We start from the raw sequence: 8,400 nt of genomic DNA, 5'->3' as shown, positions 1-8,400 counted from the left end.
CGATGGTCCACAGACCCCTGGGGGTTCCGCAAACTATGTCTAAGATTTCTAAAGGGTTCTACACCTCCAATCAAAAATTTTTAGGGGTCCGCAAATGAAAAAAGATTGAAAACCATTGTTATAAGGTAATATTCAAGTGTTTGCTCTGTAACTATAAAAGTGTTTGCTCTGAAACTGTAACGCCCCACTCCCATACAGACTAACACGGCTGCTACTCTGAAACCTTTGATTAGACAGAGCACTACAATTCTGTCACTCTTAGGATTTAGATAATAACTCATTTGTGTGTATATGTTTGCTTGCTTTAACCTGTAAATAACTCTCTTATTTCTTTTTCCTAGTTAATAATCCTTTAGATAGTTTATTTCAGGATTAGCTACAGGCATTGTCTTTGATGTAAGATCTAGGGAACCAATTGACCAAAGGGTAAGTGACTGGTCTCTTGGGACTGGAAGGAATCTGAATGTGGTGTGATTTTTGGTGTAAGTGACCATTTATCACAAAGTCCAGTTTGTCTGGATCACAAGATAGACTGGAGTGCCCAAGGGGACTGTCTATGACTCCATGGTAAGACAGTTATAGCAATCCAGGAGTTCACATTTGTTATTGGCTTGGTGAAATCTAATTCTAGAACATACCACCATCTGGGAGTGTCTGACCTGTCTTTGACAGTCTGCCCTGAGGTAGGCACTCACAGTCGTGAGCCACTCCAGAGAGCGTAACATTTAGCAAAGGAGAGTTTTGAGGAGAGAGCTGAAGGTGGATAATAAGGATTTGAAGGTGAATAATGATATATGGATTACCTGAAATTGACTATACAACTGGACAAATCTTTCTGCCCTTAGCAAAGAAAGGAGACATAACAGAATGCAATAATAATAGTATCGTCTCCATGATATCATACACAAGAAAGTTCTGCTCTACATAATCTAGAATCAGATGAAGAAAATAATGGAAGCAGAACTATGACCCCAACAAGCTGGTTTCAGAGAGGGATGAAGTATATGTGATCAAAGAGTGAACATCCTTCACATCATTGAAAAATTCAGGGAGCACAGTCACACATTGATCATATGTTTCACTGACTACTCAAAAGCACTCAGTACCATCCAGCATGACCATCTTTGGAGGATATTGGCAGACATGGGGATTCCAAAGTATCTCATTTAACTCATCATGAGTCTCTACTGTCAACAAGAGACCATGGTGCAAACAGCAGCAGGCAACAGCAACTGGTTTTGTACTGGGCAGGGTGTGACCCACAGCTGTATTCTGTCCCCAGACCTTTCCAACATGCACACAGAATTTATTATGAGACACCCTGGAAAGTTTTGACAAAGTGGAAGGGACTGGGATTTCAATTGGTGGACACCTCTTAACTGACCTAAGATCGATGAGGATATGATTCTCTTGACTACAACCACTCTTGTAGGGCAATGTAAGTCTGTAAAAACAGTTAGTGAGGAATATGGATTGTTCCTGAATATGGCAAAAATGAAATGCCTGCATATTGACATGATTAACAAAAATAAGATGCAATCAAACAACACAATTAATAGTCAAGTTGTAAAAGTAGTATATGAATTAAATTATCCCGGATTATATATATATTATATAACCAAGAAGGCAGTTCAAAAGAAATCAGAAAAAGACGAGGATTGTCTCGCTCAGCCATGGCCTCACTTACAAAAGTTTGGAAAAAATGTGGCAGCTGGAAATGTATGAAGGTTCAACTGGTTTAAAGCTTAATTTTTTTCCTTAGTGACTTTTGGATGTGAATCATGGGAAATTAATGCTGCTAACAAGACAAAAACTGAAGTCTTCAAGATGTGGTGCTGGCAAAGACTCTTGCATATCTCCTGGACAGAAAAGAAGACAAATGCTTATGTTAGAAATAATATTGGAGAGAAGCATACCATACTGTTAGAAATCAACAGGCGCAAACTTATGTACTTTGGTCACATCAGGTGTAGAGATGGAAATAATCTCAAGAAATTTATCATGGAAGGAATGTTGGCAGGTCATCTCAGTAGGAGCCAACCAGCGAATAGGTGGATAGAAGGTGCTTGCAGATCACTTTGATGTTAGCTGCTGAATCTTCAGAGATGGATCAAGAAGGCTTCCAAAAATTTTGCTCTGGTGTCACCAATATTCAGAGTCAATGGATTTTACTTTCTTAATGAGGTAGCTTTATGGACGTTTATGCCTCAGATTTTCCTGGATGTGATAGCTGACAGATTTCTTCACCAAATAGTTGCTGAACCAACAAGAGTTGATCCCATTTTAGATTTGGCATTGGAGAGTAGTGAGGACCTCGTAGAAAAACTGGCTGTAGAGGACAACCTTGGTTCAAGTGATCATGAGCTAATTCAATTTAAACTAAATGGAAGGATAAACAAATCTGCAACAAGGGTCCTTGATTTCAAAAGAGCTAACTTTAAAAAATAAAGGGAATTAGTTAGGGAAGTGGACTGGACTGAAGAACTCAAGGATCTGAATGTGGAGGAGGCTTGGAATTACTTTAAGTCAAAGTTGCAGAAGCTATCTGAAGCCTGCATCCCAAGCAAGGGAAAAAATGTGTAGGAAGGATTGCAGACAAAGTTGGATGAGCAAGTATCTCAAACAGGTTAAGAGAAAGCAGACAGCCTACATGGAATGGAAGATGGAAAAGATCAGTAAGGAAAATTACCTCTTGGAGGTCAGAAAGTGTAGGGACAAAAGCCAGGCAGAGCTGGACCTTGCAAAGGGAATTGAAACCAGTAGTAAAAGGTTCTATAGCTATATAAACAAAAAGAAAACAAGGAAAGAAAAAGGGGGACCGCTAAGCACTGAGGATGGGTTGGAGATTAAAGATTATCTAGGCATGGCCCAGCACCTAAACAAATACTTTGCCTCAGTTTTTAATGAGGCTAATGAAAAGTTTAGAGGTAGTGACAGGGTGGCTAATGGCAACGAAGATATGGAGGTAAAAATTACCACATCCGAGGTGGAAAAAACATCTTAATAGGACTAAATCGCAGGGGAGGGGGACGGCTAGATAATCTCCATCCAAGAATATTAAAGGAACTGGCACATGAAATTGCAAGTCCAATAACAAGGATTTTCAATGAATCTGTAAACTCAGGGGTCATACCCTATGACTGGAGAATTACTATTATAGTTCCTATTTTAAAGAAAGGGGGGGGGAAATTGATCCAGGAAACTACAGGCCTGTTAGTTTTACCTCAATTGTATGCTAGGTCTTGTAACAAATTTTGAAAGAGAAAGTAGTTAAGGACATAGAGGTGAACGGTAATTGGGACATTAATGCAACATGGTTTTGCAAAAGGTAGATCATGCTAGACCAACTTGATCTCCTTCGTTGAGAAGATAACTGATTTTTTTTAGATAAAGGAAATGCAGTTGATCCAATCTACCTGGATTTCAGTAAGGCATTTGATATGGTTCCACATGGGGAATTATTAGCTAAATTGGAAAAGATGGGGATCAATATGAAAATTGAAAGGTGGATAAGGAACTGGTTAAAGGGGATACTACAGTGAGTCACACTGAAAGGTGAACTGTCAGACTGTGGGGAGGTTACTAGTGGAGTTCCTCAGGGATTGGTCTTGGGACCAATCTTACTTAACATTGGCACAAGAAGTGAGTGTGCGCTAATAAAATTTGCAGCTGACACAAAGTTGGGAGGGATTGCCAATACTGTGGAGGACTGGAATATCATACAAGACTATCTAGATGATTTTGCGAACTGGAGTAATAGAAATGGGATGAAATGTAATTGTGCAAACTGCAAGGTCATGCATTTAGGACTAACAACAAGATTTTTTTCTATAAGCTGGGGACTTATCAGTTGGCAGTGACAGAGGAGAAGAAAGACCTGGGTGTATTGGTTGATCACAAGATGACGCTGAGCCACCAATGTGAAGCAGCTGTGAAAAAAAGGCTAGTGCAGTCCTAGGATGCCTCAGGCGAGGTATTTCCAGTAGAGACAGGAAAGTGTTAGTACTATTATACAAAGGACGGGTGAGAACTCATTCAGAATACTGTGTGCACTTCTGGTCTCCCATGTTTAAGAAAGATTAATTCAAACTGGAACAGGTGCAGAGAAGGGGTACTAGGATGATCCAGAAAACCTACCTTATGAGAGGAGATTCAAAGGGCTTGGCTCGTTTAGCCTAACCACAAGAAGGCTGAGGGGAGATATGATTGCTGTCTATAAATACATCACAGGGATAAATACCAGGGAGGGAGAGGAGTTATTTAAATTAAGCACCAATGTAAACACAAGAACAAATGGATATAAACTGGCCATCGACAAGTTTAGGCTTGAAATGAGGTGAAGGTTTCTAACCATCAGAGGAGTGAAGTTCTGGAACAGTCTTCCAAGGGGAACAGTGGGGGCAAAAAACCTAACTGGCTTCAAGACTGAGCTTGATAAGTTTATGGAGGGGATGGTATGATGAGACTGCCTTCAATGGCATGTGGCCCATCGGTGACTGCCAGTAGCAAAAATTTTCAAGGGCCAGAGACGGGACACTAGATGGGGAGGACTCTGTGTTACTACAGAGAATTCTTTCCCAGGTATCTGCCTGGCGGGTCTTGCCCAAATGCTCAGGGTCTAAGTGATCGCCATATTTGGGGTAGGGAAGGAATTTTCTCCCCAGGTCAGATTGGCAGAGATCCTGGTCATTTTTTTACCTTCCTCTGTGGCATGGGGAACAGGTCACTTGCAGGTTTAAACTAGTGTAAATGGTGAATTCTCTGTAACTTATAGTCTTTAAACCATGATTTGAGGATTTCAGTAACTCAGCCAGAGGTTACAGGAGTGGGTGGGTAAGGTTTTGTGGCCTGGAATGTGCAGGAGATCAGACTTGATGATCACGATGGTCCCTTCTGACCTTAAAGTCTATGAGAGCAAGAGGTTAAGGAGAAGAGTAAGAGAAGGGATAAGAGTGTGCATGAGAGAGATCAGGGGATGTGATGGGGTAACTGGGGAAAGTAGATTTAAAATAGTCATGTCAAGGCTGTGGTCAGAGCCAGTGCAGCTTGAGAATCAAGGAGCTATAATCAGTTCCCTGACTGCACCCATCCCTATTTCCCTTGAGCAGATCTAGGTGCAGAAGAGCATTTGGGCCATACTAATTCCTCCTAATTCATGTAGGATAGAGAGAGGCAAAAAGGTAGGCCTAGAAATAGAAATTTATTCTAACCTATTCCCACAACTGGAGACATTTGACAGCTACTACCGTGGAATGGATATACAGAAAATGCTCCACCACCTCCCAAAGCCCTAGTTTATTTATTTCTTTAAGTTATAACCTTAAATAGAATGTTTATTTAACATTTTGAACAAATTTAGACATATCTGTCTACTGTATGTCTAATAAGACACACCTATCTTGTTGATTAGATATTGAATGTCAAATTTTCCTTGGAAGAGTTTTTGAAATTTAAACAACAAATAAGTAAATGTCATGTTTTTTGTTAATATAGGTCATCTAATTTCATGGTTTACTCAAAATCAGTTATTTAATGGTATGCTTGAATCTGCTTGTGGCTCGCTTTCTTTTCTCTACTTTTTGGTGTTAGCTAAATTTTCATAGTTCTTATAAATTTACCTTAAAGGGCTAGTTTGACAATGAGAGCCGAGTCTGCCAGTCATTGTAATTGTAGTGGTTTTGTGGGCCTGGACTATAGTCTGCTGGGGACTAAAGGTCCCAAACCAAAAGAAGAAAATGCTTTTCTAGATCTCTCTCTTTCTTTCACTATTATTTTCACACACAATTCAAACTCTGGCTTATTAGTATAGTCTATAAAGAAACATAACAACTTTACTCATGCACAGGTTCCAGTCACTGAAAGTGAACATAGACATGGCAGAATCACCTCTTTTTGCCAGTGAAAAAGATTACATACTCAACATCTGGAACATATGGAGTTTTCTTTAAATGATTACCATTAAACACAATTTTGTTCTGTTCTCACAGAGCTATAAAAAAGTGTTAACATGGTTACATCATGAACTTCAGCTGTTTTTTATAACACATGAATTCACCCAGAGATGAGATGTTCACCTCACATTTGTTTGAAAAAATGTATTGCAAGATATAATGCATTTCACTGGATTTCTTGCAAGTTTCCTCTACTTAACGTGGGTCCAGATTTTGCCACCCTTTTACATGCACACTGAATAATACTTAAAAACGCATGTAGTCTCATTGATTGGGAATACGAATGTAATAAGGTACAACTCAGTTTGAGTCAAGGTGGCAGAACCTGGTCCGTAAGTAACTGACCCTTTGTTATGGAACCTCTCTCTCCAGTCTATAGCTCAAACATTACCTTAATTACTATGTTGTGCACAAAGTGCTAGGTGATCGTGTTTTAAATATAGATCGCATTGGCCAGGAAACACAATAAATTAGTACATAATAGTGTGTATCTTGAAGAATCTTAAAGTGCGTTGCAAAAAAAGTCGCACTTCATGCAGCAGTAGAGTGGCACACTGCACCGATTTTCACGGCAAAGGACTGCACACCAAAACATCCAGAATACCATAGCCAACTGAAATTGCAGGGGAATGTAGGAAGTTTATACAGAACCCTATTGGGATCTGTCAGGATGCCCCTCATTCCTGCAATAAAGTTAAAAAGAAATAAAAGGCAGCTTTTCCAGCAGCACAGTGCCCACTCGCACCATGCTGGCGATGCGTAAGGGCCCAGGAACATAGGGCAACTGATATTCCCACAGTGCCACCAGGAGGCCAAGAGGAGGCACAGCCAGGAAGCAGTGTGGAGCGCAGGTGCCACAGGAAATACAGCCCAAGAGACCTAGAGTGAAAGTACCCCACAGCCCTGTGGTTGGCCAAATGCCACTACTTAAACCCAGGGGTTGCCCCAGGAAGGAAGTTGTCTGGGCAATCACACAGACTTTGGTCTGCTGCAATGCCAGACTTTGCCTCATCTCCTGATCTCTGACTCCAGCCTGACATGGACTCTGATTCCTGCCTCTTAATTCTAACCTCGTACTACCGCTGGTCTCTGACTCTGGCTCTTGTTTATGGGACCCAGCCTTGCAATTCCTTCAATTCCTGCCTGGCAACTCCTGTCTCTAGTAGGCAGACCTCAGGCTAGCTGTGACTGCTAGGCCAGACTGTCTACACACCTTACTGGAAGAGGGCCACTTGACAAAACAATTTTTGCAGTGGATAGCATTTTTCTTTGAGACAGGTTTTCATTCAAATACTTACCTTATTAAACCTTTATTTGAGTGTGAGACATGACAAGATCACAACACAAGATGGTATGGTTGCTGACAAACTAAGGCCCTGATCCTGCAAACCTGTACAGATGTGCTTAACATGTATGAGTAATCTCACTGAAACCAATGAGACTAGTCACGTGTATGTTTGCAGAAATGGAAAATGGATTAGGAAATGCCAAATGTATCGTTATCAATGCAACCTGGATTCAGCCCCCTTATTATGATCTTTAATTACGTTATCACAACTGCCTCATTCAGTGTACAGGCTAGATACATAAGGAGGCTGAATTAAGGTTGCAGAGGCAGCTGTAAATCTGACATTTCCTAATTTTTGAGTGCTTAACTTTGCAACCTAAATAACATTTTTAACTTTGTACATAGACATATAAAAACTATGTCATAGGTACCTTAAATGAGGTGCCATAAATGCTCAACCGGCAAAGCAGCTTGGTATGAAGAAATGCCCCAGATCACCTGGAAAAGGATTGAACAAAAGGATTTGCACATACATGTTGTAGCAGGGCGGTCACCCCGCTCTGGCTCAAAAGGGTTAAAGCCAGCCTTTGGAGAGGGCTGGGGCTGAGGGAAAAGCCTAGGCTGATTGGGAAGGCAGCCACAGCTGGGGCCATGCCCCGATCAGGCCACAGCTGGCCTTATAAAAGACTGTGAGCCAGGTACTCAGACAGTCTTTCTCTAGCTGTAGAGAGAGACTGGTCTGGTTGCTTAGGAGCTCACTAGGGTGCCTAGAGTGAAGCAGAGCTGGGGAAAGACCAGCGGAGCTGGGGCGCTCCAGGTTGGAAAACCCCCAGCCTGCAGGCCTTGTTGAAGGCCTAAAGCAGAAACTGGGGTTGCAGAGGGGCAGCCCAAGGTTAGACAAAGGCAGCAGATCCAAACCCTCCTTGACGATGATGAGTGGCACAGACTGAAGTCTGCTCCAGTGTACGGGGGCTAGATGAGGACTGGCAGTAGCTGCTGAGTCAAGGTGGGGCTAGAGGGTGGGGATTCCTGCAGGTGGGGAGACCCAGAGACTGTAGGGGGTACTACAGGTGGCAGAACCCTGATGTAGAGGGGCATCAGGGTCCAGGAGGGACACGGGGGCCTGAAGCAAGCAGGACACCGGCCTGCAGAGGGCGCTCC

The sequence above is a fragment of the Lepidochelys olivacea genome (assembly GCF_965140295.1).
Source record: "Lepidochelys olivacea isolate rLepOli2 genome assembly, chromosome: 1".
NCBI classification, from domain to species: Eukaryota; Metazoa; Chordata; order Testudines; family Cheloniidae; genus Lepidochelys; species Lepidochelys olivacea.
This window is presented reverse-complemented; position numbering follows the sequence as displayed.